This window comes from Leptosomus discolor, chromosome 1 (assembly GCF_034619465.1).
Source record: "Leptosomus discolor isolate bLepDis1 chromosome 1, bLepDis1.hap2, whole genome shotgun sequence".
In the NCBI taxonomy this organism is placed as follows: domain Eukaryota; kingdom Metazoa; phylum Chordata; class Aves; order Leptosomiformes; family Leptosomidae; genus Leptosomus; species Leptosomus discolor.
Window position 1 is genome coordinate 60070290 of NC_141391.1, and position 15554 is coordinate 60085843.

The following is a 15554-nucleotide window of genomic DNA, read 5'->3' on the forward strand; positions in this document are numbered from 1 at the left end:
GGAAGGGTTGGACGGCAATAAACTTGTAGTTTTCGGAGGCACAATGCAGCAGAACTTGTGCATATGGTCTCGAGTCAGATTTACATCACATTAGGGATACGGCTACAGGTCATGTGGGCCGTGTGGTTAACGGGCTTAGTAAAGCTGTTTTGAAGAGGTTAACCCAGCTTGTAGTAAGGGTAAATAAACATAACAACCAGGCATTGTCCTCTATTCAGCATGTACTCTTATATGGAGGGCTAAAGGGTATTGAAGCTGCAGAGGATCAACTTGTGGTTGCCAGAGGACTCCAATGAAGTTTGAAACACCAACAATCAGAGATTTTGTTTCTGTTCCTCATTAAATCATGAGCTTTTGTGCTCAGACTATGAACGACTGTTCTTTAAGAAATTAACAGAATGGGAAGTTTTAAACTATGCACCAACCTTTTCATGACCTACACAGCAGCAATGCTGCTGCACTTAGACAAACACCGCGGGGAAGGCTGTTCTGTTTATTTAAATTTGTAAATAGAAAACAGTTGTTTTTTAGTTTCATTTTTCACCGCCTCCATGGCCATTTTACGTATGGAGTCACAGGGGCTTATTCCTCCCATCTGCTCACTTAGTATGTTTCCCCTCCATCTCCGAGCAGCGATTTTAAACATTTGGGGTTATTTTTGGTTTAATTAAGGGGAGAGGAAAGGAGAGGGAAAAAAATTTTTAAAAACTCCAAAACAAACCCCACCGACCGACCCGCGTGGAAGCACCGAGGAAAGGGAGGGCGGGGGCGGCGGCAGCGCCTCGCCGCGGCCCCCCGGGAACGGCGGGGGTACGGTGGGGCTCGGCCCGGGGAGCGGCGGGGCAGAGGGGCGGGGGGCGGTCCCCCCCCCCGGGCTGGCACCGGGGGGCGGCGGCGGAGCCCCCCACACACACACCCCGCGGAGTTCGGGGACGAGCAGCGCGGCCGACACCCGCCCCCCGGGTCCCGTCCGAGGGCGCTGCGCCGGGTGCTCCCTTACAGCGCGGGGACCTCCGGGCTAATCTGATTAATTAAAGACTACCTGGTCATATTGCGCCTCGCAGCTCTTCCCCACACACACCCCCGGTGCGTTTCAGGGCACCCTCCGTTATTAATTCTTGGCTGACTAAATTATGGGTAACGCTATTAAAACATTATCAGAACTAATGAGAAACAATTACTTAGGAGATGAGCTGGGACAAGCCGGAGCTGGGCACATGTGTAGTTATCCCCGCAGATTACCTTAATAAATCATCAGGTGCAAGGCAAGGCGGAGGGGAGGCCTGGCGCAGGGAACGGAAAATGAGATTTATGAGATATAGGGGTTTGGGGTTTTTTTGCATAATTTTTTCATTAATCTCAATAGGACCCGTGTGGCGTAGATTGTTTTATTCCCTTAATACCGCGCCGGGAGGGGGGGGGATTTAAAAAAAAAATAATGTCTTCATTGTTTTACTGAAGTCTTAATGACAACGTGTGACAAGCCCGCGGGAGCTGCGCGGCCGCGGAGGGCAGCGCGGGGGGCGGCGGAGGCGCACCCGGACCGCGCCCGCCGCCTCCGCTCCCTCATTAAACCCAAGAAATATTAATAAGGTCTCTCGAGGTGTTTACGCGCAGCCTCTCGGTTCCGCAGCTGGCTGCTTAAGTAACTTCATTTCGTGACCCGTACGCGGAGAAATCGAATATGCAAATAAAATGTTGGATATATTCAAAGTTCTCCTTAAATTTTCTTGACCCCCTCAACGGAAAATCCTGCTTCCATTTAACAGTCTTAACGATTTTCGCTTTGTAAGAAATAAAATCCGATTTATTTGGTTTTTTCGTTGACTTTAGGAAGCTTTCCGTGTTTTTCCGGCTTTATTCTTCTCCTCTTTCTTTCTTTTTCTTTCTCTCTTTTTCTTTCCCGCCGGGTGCTAGGCAAGCAATTGATGAAACAAAACAGATTATAAGATTAGCAGCAGGATTTTGTGCATATTAATGATAGGGAAGGGCACCGAATGGGTTTGTAATTGCAGATCTTGCGCTTGGGATTGGGAACTGTAGCCCTGCTACAGCAAAGACCCCCCTGTGAGGTTTTCACATTGGAACTTAGGGGAAAAGTGAAAAAGTAATTACCAGAGCACAACACTGAAATGTTAAAGCACTTATTCTTTCTTTCAGCATTCTGTTTTAAAGGGGGAAAACGGGCAAAATGGAAAATAAATTACTTTCAAATAAGTAGGTTAGCACCTGAATGCTGGTGCGCATTTTCCCGTCTTTTTTTTTCCCCTCTCTTTTTTTTTTTTTTTTTTTTTTTTTTTTCAAATTCTAGCAATTATTTAGCAGGGCATTTGCTTCTGAACCTACCATACAAGCAGCAGAAACGGGGGAAGGGAGGGCAGGGAGATCTCGGGAACACAGGGGCACTCCGCCTGTGAGGTTTGAAGCAAATATCGCCAGGAAAGCTGTTCAAAGCTTCAGTTTTAAATTTAGAGTGATTTTTTTGTTGGGGGGATTTTTTTCCTTTTCTTTTAGTTTTGTTTTGAAATCGGGGCTTAAAAGGAAAAGATTGTTTTGGTTTCCTCTTCGACACAAACATCAAACGGTATTTTAGCAAGGGATGCATTTCACAACCACAAATCCCTTCCAGGAACGGCATGTTCCCTGCAATATCGAGAAGTAACCTGACACTGAATTTTAACTCTTATTAAGGGTCCCTCCGTGTTTCTTGGGCTGCTTCAGTCCTTCTCTGAGCTTACTCTTCCTAAAAAAAATCTGGATTTTTGCGTTTAAAACACAGTGTTCCTTACTGACTTTCCTACTCCTTCTCGCCTGTGATTAACAGCAAAAGATGGCTTAGGTTTAATGGCACCTACTCGCGCGTATTGTTCTAATTCTGCTTTCAACGGAAAATAAATGTATCTGGTGGAAATTAGGCTTTCAAAACTTTTTTTTTACGAGCCAATAAAACGGAGTATCGGCTCCTCAGGCAGTAATTTCTGATTTCGAACTGGAGGGGGAGGGAGGAAAAAAAAAAGAAAGAAAAGAAAAAAGAAAAAAGAAACCCCAACTTTGACCGCATTTCGTCCATCCCATCGCTCCTACCCCCGCTTCTCCCACCTTCCCCTCCCTCAGGTTCAGAGCCCGAGCCAGGGCTATTTTTTCACTACTATTTTAAAGGTTAAAAAAAGGGGACAGAGAAGGGAATAAAAGCCTGTGAAGGCAGTACATGATTTCCTATTTTTCCCGGTGCCCCGGGACTTGGGAGCCGCGCATCCCCCGGGGAAGCCAGGCCGGGGGGAGCCCCGGGGCACAGCGCCCCGGCGGGGCGGGCAGGGCTGAGGGCCGGCTTAGGGTGCTGGTATTTGCAGGAGCTGCCCCGCTGGCGGGAGGGAGAGGGTGTCGTTGTTGTTTGTCCCTCTCTCCCGGGCTCGACAAGCGGCCAGCGGCGCCCGGGGCGGCGGGAAGGGACCCTCGCAGCGCCCCGCACCGCCGCGGGACGGCCAGGCTACGGCCGCGGGGCTGGGTGGATGGGTGGAGGGATGGAGGGAGGGAAGGCGGCCCCTGGCCCCGCGGGGACAGCGACAGCCCCGTGCTTTCCTGGGCTGCTGCCAGGAGTCCCGGACAGCGTGGAGAAAGGGAAGAGGGGAAGGGGAAAGAGGGAGAAAGGGGAAGGAGGAAGGGGTGCTTTAATCACACCCATCGCACCCTCACGAGAACGGTGTCCTCCAGCCGCTCTCATGCCCACAGCACCCCTTCAGTCGGGACCGGGGTGCCTGTGGAAAGGCCCCCTGCAGAGATGTACACACACACCAGCCTGGCACCAGTGGTGCCTGCAAGGGCCAGCGGAGAAATTAGAGCCCTCCATTTCCATCACACCTTCCTTCCCCCTCACAGTCCCCACTGGGTTTCGTTGTCCCTTCGGTGCACCCCAGGTCTCCCTTTGGCCCCCAGCAGTGGGTGTCCCTCACTGGGAACAGTGGCTTTTCCTCCACACGGCTGGGAGTGCAAGGTGCAGAGCCAAAATGTCTTGCATGTGCCCATACAGCAAGCAGGGGAGAGATCAGATATCCTCACTATGTTTGGGGTTATTACCTCAAATTAAGTCTGAAGCTCCCAAATCTGTGATAGCAAAGCCAATACCATAAGGTGCTGCTCAAAATGATGTCTTCAGAAATGCAAGAGGCTTGATTCCTAAAGCTGTTGTAGGTGCCCACTGCCTGCTGGCATCATTTGAAGCTGATCATCCCGGTGAGAATGAGGAGTGCTAAATGCCTATGCTATCTTCTTGGGCCTCTCTAATTTAAAGTGTGGCTCCACGTACCTTTGGGTCTTATGCTTGTAATTTTATTCCTATTTCTGCTAGCACTGCTAATGTTATTGAAGTTGTGATATCAAGCACATGCATCAGTTAGGAATTTTCCAAAGTGAAGCTTGCTGAAGGTAAAAAACTTGTTCCTGTGTGAAACATGCCTGCAATTGCTTAGAATTTATGGGAGACGTGTTCATGCTGCTGGGAAGACCTGGTCTAAGCTTCCTGATACCTGACTTCATTCCTGGCTTGCTTTTGTAGTATCCCCTAATATACAGCAGTGTTTGTGCAGGTCTGGTACACTATGGGATGCCACTGGAAATGCTTCATGTTAACTCTGCATGTCCTGCCCTATGTAAAAATGTAGTTCAGATATAGTCACTAGTGCATATATCGCTGCAAATCTGACCATCACTGACAGCCCTGGCTACAGTTTTGTCACCAAGAGGCCCACGGTTGGATAATATAGAATTCAATACTTGCAATTGAGGGAGAAAACAGTGGCAGAGGATGTGCAAGGGCTGTCTGGTTACATCGCTGGCATTGCTGTGTGACAGCACAGGTGAGGGAACAAAATCACTTCCATCCTCTCCAGTCATCAGGGTTTGGGCCATCAGTGAAGGGTTTGTGTTTTATTTTAGAGTTTAAGGTCTCCTAGGTCTGTGGTACTTGCTCAGAGCGCAGGGAAGAGCTGTGGTCTCTGCCCATGAGATGCCTCAGATCGAGCTTGCCCAGCAGAGGCTGCCCACCCCTGCCTGCCTGCGCAGTGCCATGCCTCCACCTCAGCACTCATGTGACTGCTGGGGTATAAGTGAAAGCCTACCTGTTCATTTGAAAGTGTTCAGGCACTTTCAGCGCCACATCATTACACTCTACTCAGAGCTTGCTTAAAATATATAGTTGGTAGAGACATCTATTTTTTCCTTTCCTTTACATTTGATTTTGGAGGAAAAAAAAAAAAAAAAAACCACAAACAGTTCCCCTGAAAGAAAAAGCCAGTCCTCTACTATCAGCAAAAGCTCTGTTGGTGCACTTCTAAGATTTTACATGGAGTTACAAAGAGGGGAACCAGATTAACTGCCTTCACCGTATAGATTAATATGATTTTTGTTGAATATTAAGGATATGCCAAACTTACAGAAAAAGGCACACAAGAAGTTCAGTAATAGATATAGATATGTCCCTACATTGTAGCTGTATTAGGCAATCCTTTCTTCAATGTTTAACGAGCATTTGTTAAAGGGGTACATGAGGGTGATGTGTACAGTGCACGTTTGCTGTCAAAGCCTAGGGAAGTGAGTGTGTCTTTGTGCCTAGGTTTTCCTGAAGCACGCACGTTCCTGAGCACAGGCAGATGGAGAAAATTGGAAGGCTGTCCTATTTCACATGGAGGGGAGATGTAAAGATCTGTGCACTGTTCCTGGCTTTGCTCCCCCCGTACTGACATCAGTTTGTGTCAAGTTTACCAAAAAACCCCGCTGCTGTAACACTCCATTTGAGAGGCGGGGGGGAAAGGATAATAAACTTTTTTTTAATTGCTTCCCTGGCTATAAATTAGCATGCATTGGGCTAAATTTTTTTTTCATGAACAAAAGCACAATTGACAGCGAGGCTTAGGGAAAGTAGGGAGGGAGCTCTGAGCCCCAAGGCTCCCCTGCGTATTGAACCTGAGCAGGGGGAGGCCTCGTCTGTGCCCAGAAGTTGAAGGGCACTGAGAACTACAACAAAACAATAGGGATTTTTATGTTTCACTCACTGTTTTTGCAGCTGCATCTTCCCCCCCTCTCCTCCTCTTCCCCCCCCCCCCCCCCCCCCCCATTATTTTATGTGAGAACCAAGTATGAAAATAGAAGCCATGGCTTTCCCTCCTGCTGCAGCCAACGTGCTTACATAAAATCTGGCCAGAAATCACCATAGATCTGAGGCTAATTTAAGTCAGTGTTGTGGGCAAAAGCAGAAATTGTTTTGTGCTTCTACACTATATTTCATTTCTGTTATCACGATGTAAAGACATGGCTGAAGCCCACCAGCTGCACTGCTGTTCAACATGATCATCTTTGCATTCCCCCACACTCCCAATGGCATTTGAGGAGGAGCTGGCAGAACCCACTGAGTTCTGCCTTTGCAGCTCCCACTCCATGCACACCTCTCATTTGGCCCTAGAATATCTGATAAACTACCTCTTCTCATGGTAAAAGCTCATATAAGGTGATATTTCTCCAGAGCTGTTTGTGGAAGTCCTGACACTACTTCTCCTCTGGTGCATCCAGTTACTGGCCTGAACAAAGAGCTGACTACAAGTAAGTAGGCAGGCATGGACCGCAAGCTGGAGAACAAACGTTGTCAGAGAGGTGGCCTAAGGAGCAGGGAAATACTGGTGGAGAGTGGCTGAGAAACAGCTGAGGGATGGGGATGGAGAGGACAGATGCATGCCTGTCTTCTCATACTGTGTGGCAGAGTCATCCCTTGTTCTCCGTGTCCATAGGCAGAAGGATAGGCAGAAATCGGTTTAATTTGCAGCAAAGGAAAGTGTGAACATCTAACTGTTTGTAAAACAAACAACCCTCTCTAATTGAAGGCTAGTTGCACAATGAGGTAAGTCACTAAAGGAAAGGGGTGAGGTTTCTTTAGAGCAGGCTAGGTAAGCATCTGCTGCAGGGCTTTCGTGGCGGGGAGGGGGCAGACTAGGTGAATGCTGAGGTCTTTTCTAGTCATTGTTTTGATGCTATAAAATTTACAGAGGGAAAGATAGGGAAGTCACTTTCCTACCCCTATTTTTAGTCAAGCTGTGCTTGCACCTTAGTCTTTGCTTAAACATCTACACCAATGGACAGTTTCCCCCTTTGAAAAATACCCTCCCTCCCTCCCTTCCTACCTGCCTGCCTGCCTGCCTTCCTTCCTTCCTTCCTTCCTTCCTTCCTTCCTCTATTCTTTTTTTTTGGTGAGGAAAGCCTACAACACTGCAATTTAGAGACATGAAGTCTCTGTATTTTCACATGGAGCCTTCCTGACTTTTTCAATGTTGTTCTTAACGCAGTGCACCTTTGCCTCAGGGACCAGATTGTGGTGGGCTGGAAAACGCAGGGCACAGTCTTCTGAACAGGCAGGTACCCCGCCTTGTCCACCACACAGTCACTCACGGAGATGGTCTGTTTCCTGAGGTATTTTCCCTTACCATTTATGAGGAGCCGTGTGTGAAAGGTCCCCTCCCACAAGTGTGTCAAACATCCCTCCAACCAGAAATCCCAGTAGATGCTGAAGGTGTGACTGGGCAGTTGTGACTCCTAAGGTGTGTTTCCTAACAGATACTGATTTCATTTCATGTATCAGCAACGCAGCAACAAAGCCAGAGAACCAATTCTTTCATGTTAAGGCACACTCCTACTGCCGTTCAAGTTCTGACAATGTTTATATCCTTTAAAACTTTTTTTTTTTTTGTATCTTATTTTAAAATAAATTTACTCCAGATGCAATACAATTTATGAGAGGCAAATCATTCTTTGCTCATTGTATTATAGAATGGAACAGTTGCAAAAATCAGTAAACCTCTCACATTTGAATCAATTTCAGACTAACGTCCTGTTATCCAAGGCCGTTGGTTATTTTTTTATTATTATTTTGGGTGATTTTTGAATTGATATGTTCTTTGCTGTTACTATTACAATTGCATAAAACATCTTGTTTGCAGAGCTGCAAAATGTTTTAAAGGCATCAATTGAAATGAAAAGCATTGTCCAAATTGAAATTTGTTTCCTCCAAAACAATGTCCTGAACATACAGGTGGTAATAAACATTTTTCAACCACGTACAAACTGTGAATTGTATTTGAAATTAAATCTCCGCATTAAAATCTGCATTGTTGAACCTCCCGCTGGCAGCCACCGTTCTTCTGAAAAGTGACATCTTCCCTGGCACTGATGGGGCAGGAGTTCTCACGTGGATCTTACCAAATTATTTCCTATTGCTCTTCAGATATTGGGACTTTATAGCAACATATACCTAAAAAGTACAAAGGATGCGAGGTGTGTGAGGAATACAGGAGGGGGCTGCCTTGGGTTTAGTAAGGATAGGTGTTTTTGTCCTGACACACAAGGGTGGAAACCATTTTACAAACCTCTATTAAAGCAGCATATTGCTGATGTCACAAATTATGCCATTTTTCAGCAAGCTGTTAGGTAGCAGCAGGATACTTAGAGGTCCCAATCTGAGTGCACAGCTTGAGGCCTCATCATCCATTGAAGTCAAGGAAATACTCCAGTCCCCTGGCCCTCTGTTTACAAATAATATATCAAGAATCAGGATGCCCACAAATGAACTTTCAGGCACTGAGCTAAAGGAAATATGTTTGTGTGTATGTATTTTTATATATACATACACACATACATACTATCTATTCCTCTATATTTATATGTGCATGTGTGCATTTGTGTGTAGCACAACTGAAGTCTGCAGTTTGCCATTACATTTTCTTTAAACAAGCATTTTTCTTTATTCCTTGATAGACAAAACTGATTCTTCATGACTAATTTCCCTCACAGAACCCCCAACAAAGTTAGAGATACCGCATAGAAAAGGGGTACAAAGTACTCCCATTCATTTCTCCTTTTTAAAATAGTGGGGTTTTTTAATATCTAGTGCTTATAAAAGATAAAAGAGCTCTGATTTAATAAGATATACATAAGAAGATATTTATCTATAATGGAGTTGAGTGGATTGTGCAAAATAAAATAACAGAAATGTCTATACACGTACTCATTACAGCAGAACAGCTTTTGGGAGTCTCTCCTCATCTCCTAGATGAACCATATTTACACATAGATGTGTATTTCCCCCCACTAGAGTGGAATACACCATAGTGTTCTTCTGACAATGCACATGTACCTGGGAGACAACAGCCTACATTAGAAGACATAATATACATAGAGTGTGGCCCGAGGTTGTGAAACAGCCTAAGACAAGGAATTAAATTCAGAGCTAACAGTACCAAACTCATCAGTGGGTGCTTTTACCCCACCATGTATTAGTGGGAGCCAAAGTTGGGAGTGTCAAGGCACAGCTTTGATTTTCCTGGCTTTTGCTGGTGTGTTAACATTGCTCCTACAACAGGAGTTGCAGTGAGACGGATTAGATGGCCAAACAAGGCGTTTTTATCCCCACACTCTCTCTCTAAACTGATTCCAGTATTTTGCTACTTATTTACTGATGTCGTTGGCTGTAACTTCCTCTACTGGAAATTATATTAGAGGGTTCGATTAGTTTCTCCTCTATAGCGTATCCCTGATTTAGTTACTGCTGCAGCTATCCCCCACTATCTGCACAATAAATGCTGTTGCTTACAGAAACATGATTACAGGATTAGAATTATTGGGTCCTCGCCCAGACGAACACAGTGACATAGCATAGCACTGGCACCTCTGAAAGCTACACTGACCTCAGGCATCTCAACATCAAAGGCCACGGCCACAATCTGAGCTTCATTAGTTTCCAAGGCTGAAGTTACAGGAGCACTACTTCCTCAGCCACTAATGGGAAACACTCTCCTCCATTTGCTGTTGAGGTGTTAAAAGTTCCTCTTAACATCAGTTACTGAACTACAGCTTCACTGGTATCCCAGTAAAGTAAAAATGACTTGTAGAGTGGGAGCTGAGTTCAAATTGAAAGGCTAAGTTGGGCATCCCTTACTCAAGCAAAGGGCAGCCGTTGGCACAGGGACGCTTTGGGAGTGAGGACTACAGGGGGAGGTGCACCCCAAATCCCAGACTGGGAGCTATAGGGAAGTTCCCGCAGCTCCTGAAGGGTTTCACATGGTTGTAACCAACTGTTTAATGACTGAGGTATCTGAAGGATGGTCTGGTTTTCATTTGTAGGATGTGATGCAGATGATTATGCAAACAGGGAGAGCTTGGCAGCTAGCTGCAACTCAGAGCACGTGCATCATCAGGTCTGCACTCACCGTGAGAAATCTGTGCATTGTGGTGATAGCTCCTCTACCCCCCTGGTTGATCTGCACCTACAAGGAGGAGATTTGGGAGGTAACATTTAATCCCACAGAGAGAAAAGCTAGTCAGAGAGAGAACCACAAGGTGGAAAAGCAGCTAGGATCAAACTGAATTTTTGCTTCTAGTATATACTTCCTATCTGGAAATGTCTCTTAAATGTCAGTGTACCTCAGCTCCTCTTTACATAGCTGGAACTTTAGTATTTCTCTGTCTTGTCCATGCAGATGATGCATTCTGGAGCACAGGTCACCACTTACCATGTTGCACAGTCCTAGCATAGTCATTTGGGGCTTGCAGTCATTCCCCTAATTGAATAGTAATATATGAAGGATGAGGCTACATTATTGACTTGCACAAAGCAGCTAAGTGGCTAGGTGGCATGGAAGAACTCCCAAAGTTTCATGACTCTCTGTCCAGAAGAGGGGAGGAAATACTTGTTCCATGAAAATACTTGAGAATGTTAGGGCATAGTCCACCACAGTGACTAGAACCAGGAACTGATTTTATATGATAATGAAATGGCTAAATACATCATTTATATGGAAAGACCTCAATAAGACTAAAAAAGAAGGGAGAAGTAGAAGAGAGCTAGAAGGTTGACACTGAAGGGTTTGCTTTTCTTTCTTCAGTCCAACTAGCCTTCTCTGGTGCTTTCCCTATGGGCTTGTCATTTCTATTTTTTAAGCTGGTGCTGAGTAAAGTGGTTTGCCTATGAGCCTCCAGGCTGGGCTGGCTGGATAAGGTGAGCTAGTCAGGTGCTACCAGGGATAAGGCTAAGGAATTACAAGGCTGGCCTCTGGAGCTAAGCTGCTGCTTCTCTTCAGGAGGCAGGAGGCTTCCCCAGGTCTGAGGAGCTCCTTGCATCTGGAAGATTTAGTGGGCTCAGGTATTAGCAGGATCACTTGTCAGCTCCAGAGTTTTCTCCAGCTCGCATGTTTGATAAAGCTCAGAAGCTTGCCTCAGCTGGCCAGTTTAACTTAATCTCTTGGGTTTGTTCTGCCCTAAGCAGCCTGTTCATGTTGTCAGAGCTCGTTTCAGTTTCCCAAGCTTTACGCTGGGTTAGGAACTAAGGCACGATTAGAAACTAGAGTAAGAAGAGTTCAGCTGATTTTCAGCTAAGCATCTTTTCACCACAGAGATTTACAAAAAGGCATTTATTTCCTGGGAAGTTGTCACTGGATTTCCTTTTAAATTAAATTACCATCATTCAAAGAAATAGGAAATTCCTCCTTATGTGTACATTTTTCATGAATTACTGATTCTTTCCAGGCTTTCCCTTTGCCACATGCCCAGGGCAGTGACCCCTGACTCAGGCACCGCAACAGCTCTCTGACCAGCAATGGTTTAAGTATTGCAGCAGCCACTGCTGTTACAGCAGAAATCCAAGCCCTTCGCTTTGCAAACTTTGGAAGTATGTGATGTTAATTAGAAGCACTCACTCCCCTTACTGATTAAGATCAGGGGTGGTGTGTAGGCATAGGCTGAGCCAGGGAGAGTAAAGAGGTCCCTTCTGCCTGTCAGTACCAGGAGCTGCAGCCATTACTGTCATTTCACATGACACAAAGGCAGCTTTACAGTCATTTTCATTTTCATTTTGATTTTTTTTCATTATTTTCTCAGGTGTCTTTCACCTTGGTCCAGGGCAGCATGTGAAGTGCGGTAGGTTAAGTGAACACAAGAAGGGATGATAGGGCTATTGTGGTACAGGTGAAAGTGCTGCTCTTTAGAGCTGGCATGTTCTTTAGAGGTGATATCAGTCTTTGGTGTGACTCTCCTATTGCCGCTAATGATTATTGCCATAAAGATTTCAAGGTGCTCAAGACTCTGTGGGAACGTCTAATCCAAAGCATGGAAGGGTTGACAGGAATGTCATATTGAGAGGATCCCAGAAAATACAAAGTTTAAAAGAAACAGAAACAAGGATTTCTGATTGTCTTTAAGTAAGAAAATAAAATAGGGGTAGAAAACAGCTTCTCTTTTGCTCTGGCTTGCTAGCATGCTTTCATGGAAAACAGGGAGGTGATCTTGGGAACACTCACTCCAGCCTCCTGTTCATAAGTAGCACGAAGGCCTGTCAAACCTGTCAAACTCCTTGAGCTCCTGCGGTTTACAGACTTCTCTCAGTTACCCCAAGCAAAACCACAATCCCATAAAGAAGCCTTTTCAGTAAAACCTTCTGCCATTTGCCTGAAGCCAACAAATCACTCGTTTAAAAAAAAAAAATCTATTTCTTGTCTGGAAACATCCCTTCCCCCGGTGCTCACTCTCTCCTGGTGAAGCCCCAAGCAATGGCCTTGCAGCAGCAGTTTTCTGCAGAAACCTGCCACAGCAGAGTATGTCAAAGCCCAAAATCTGCAGTCTGTACAGAGATCAAAGTCTCGCTGGTCCAAGGAGAATCTGGCTTGGGTAAGGACTGTAGAAATGACCACTTGGCTTCAGTCAGAGCTCAAGGTCAGTGTAGAATGGCTTGCATTCATTCCTGTCCCTTGCCTCTTGGTGGACTTTTCTGAGCTACTTGGCTCCGGCTAGCTGCCCAGGTATATGTCCCTCAGTACAGACTGAGAGGTCTAGAAGAGCCATCCAGGCTGTCTGGTCTTTGCCATTCCTTTCATTCCCACATTGCCTCATCCTTTCCCTGCAAGTTGCTGTGAAAATAAAAGCTCACAGATCATCGCCACCAGTCCCAGCCCTTGCCCTCCTGCTATACGCACTGACAGCTGGTCTCCAAACTCACCTCCATCCCTGCCCCGCCAGCACGCAGCTGATGGAAAGCTGCAGTACCGCTGATTCAAGACTCCAGTTGGCCAAGGTGTGAACCTCCACAGTTTTCAAGACCAGTGCTAGGTTATGGTGCCTAATACAGTGACAGAAGAGGATAGTCCCAAAAGAAGAGGGCAGATGTGAAGCAGCAACCACTTTTGGAGGCATTATTGGATTTATTTGAATAGAATTGCAGGGGTGCATTCTGCCCTGAATTATATGCCTGACCATGGGTTTGTCAGCTATTTTCCAACATCATTTTGTGCTTGTCCCAACTGGCATATGTCTTTGGCAGTTATCTGACTAGCTATATGTCAAATCATATTGTTTGATTTATAGGTGGCAGATCAGAGGATGACATCATCATTTTTTATGTATTTGCCCAGAGTAACAGAATCTTAAAGTCCACCATGACAGAACCATAGCAACACCATAATGAATAAAGCAGTGATTAGTCAATGGAAGCAGAAAGTGGCAACTTCAAGCTGTAACTTATTCACAATACGGGAGACGTGCTCTGGCAAGAGTTAAGCAGTCACCAACACATGTATTATAAGGGCAAACGTACAGCAGAAGCCAAAGTCTGTTGACAACACAGTAAACAACAATATCATGAAGACTGAAGCAAAACTTAAAACATACCCTGAAATACAGGTTTTGGAAGCTGGCACTTACCCTATGCTATGAGTTGAAATCCTGTTTCATTTTAGATACATTTTAACTTAGCATGGAAAAATCCACCCAGGACTACCTGATTCAATGCTTGAAAACCCAAACCATATTTAAGATCTCGTTTTCCAAGATGTGTTCATGTGAGGCAAAGAGGTTTTTTTTTTCTACAACCTTAGAAATAGCTAAAGACTATTCAGCAGAGGCTGCAATGTTAATACTATGTGAAAAAGTAACAGCACATGGACAATATTAGATTTGTTCTTCTTCAGAGCACAAAATATGAAAACAAAGTGAAAGGGAGAGAAAACAATCTGACACCCTTCCTTTGGACCTAGAGCTACTGACTCCATAAGCAGGCCACTTAATAGATGCAAGCAGAAATATGATAGAAAACATGAATTACTCTCCAGTTCATTACCCAAGTTCCCACAGGCTGGGACTTCTCCATGGCAAAGAGACAGAATACACATGTTTCAAGATAAGATTCATCCACAACCATGGATTTTATCCAGAAGCAGTGCATAGCCCTATACATTAAAAAGCAGGTACAACTACTAGTTGATTTTATATATGTACATATATGAAATAATATGAATGTAGCAAGAACAACTGACAGGAATATTTAAGATGTGATGACAAAAAACTGTTGTCTGTCTTGAATCTCTTTTCCCTTATGTTTCATGCTTTTGTTATTTAAGAACAATTGTAGTTCAGGATGGGTAATGGCCACCAAGCCAGGAACCCTGTCTCAAAGGGTGCATGTGCTGGTTGCCTAATGAAAAGGGTAAGAGCATGCACTGACACTTTTGATGCACTTCAACAGCCCACTCACCTCCTCCATCTGTAAAGGACAGTGAGATACCCAAGATCATTGCATTGTCTCAGACCCTGCACCAACAGTCATCTGCATTTTGTGAGGACCAGAGTCCCTACAAAAAGAGCACAAAACTAACAATTAGAACAAACTATCCATTTATCTGTGACCTGAGCAAATAAGATGAGTAGTCACTCAGACACAATCATGGACAAGTCTATGCTCTGGATGTTAAGCTGCATTTTTTAGTATATCCAGGTTCAAAAAGGTACAGGGAAAAGTTGGGAAAAGGTTTCACAGTTAAGATAAAATAAGCAATGTCCTCAAAATTGTATTTATGAGGAAAAAAAAGCCATTATTTTGCCTCAGGTTCATGAATGATGTACTAAAACTCAGGGGTGACACCCAAGTGGATTAGGGGGAGGCAGAACAGATCTCAGGACTGTTCACTTTGACTAGGAAAGAGCTGACAGGATACACAAAACCAACGCACGCTTGAGGCAGCCATGTTGGCTCCTGCTTTACTGGAAAGAGAAATGTTTGCCACATGGAAGCAGAAAACATTGGCAAGAAAATAACTTTAATTTCCAAACTTGAAAAGGAGTATTGCAAGCAGGAAAAAAAAAGGGGAGGAGAGGAATCACATTCACCTGGACTCTCTGATCTCACCTTCAGGCTCTGACCCTATGATGGGTACATCTGAAAGTAATTAATTTATGAAAGACAGCCTAAAGGTAACTTCTGAAGACAGAGAAAAAGCATGTGTGCCTGTGACCTGAGGGCTGGGATGAGGATGAGTGAGGACTCCTTGGAGGAAGACAATGCAGCTCTTCCATACCAGGTATCAGCATAGAGACCTGACTGTTATAGATGTATGTTATCGATATACGGCACACATGTGTGGTTATATACATACATACTGGGAAAAGGCAGTGGAAGAAGCCCCAGCTGTAACACGCACTCTGCAAACACTCATCGTTCTACATTTCTCCTGGTTTGAGCCTTGTGTCAGCTTAGG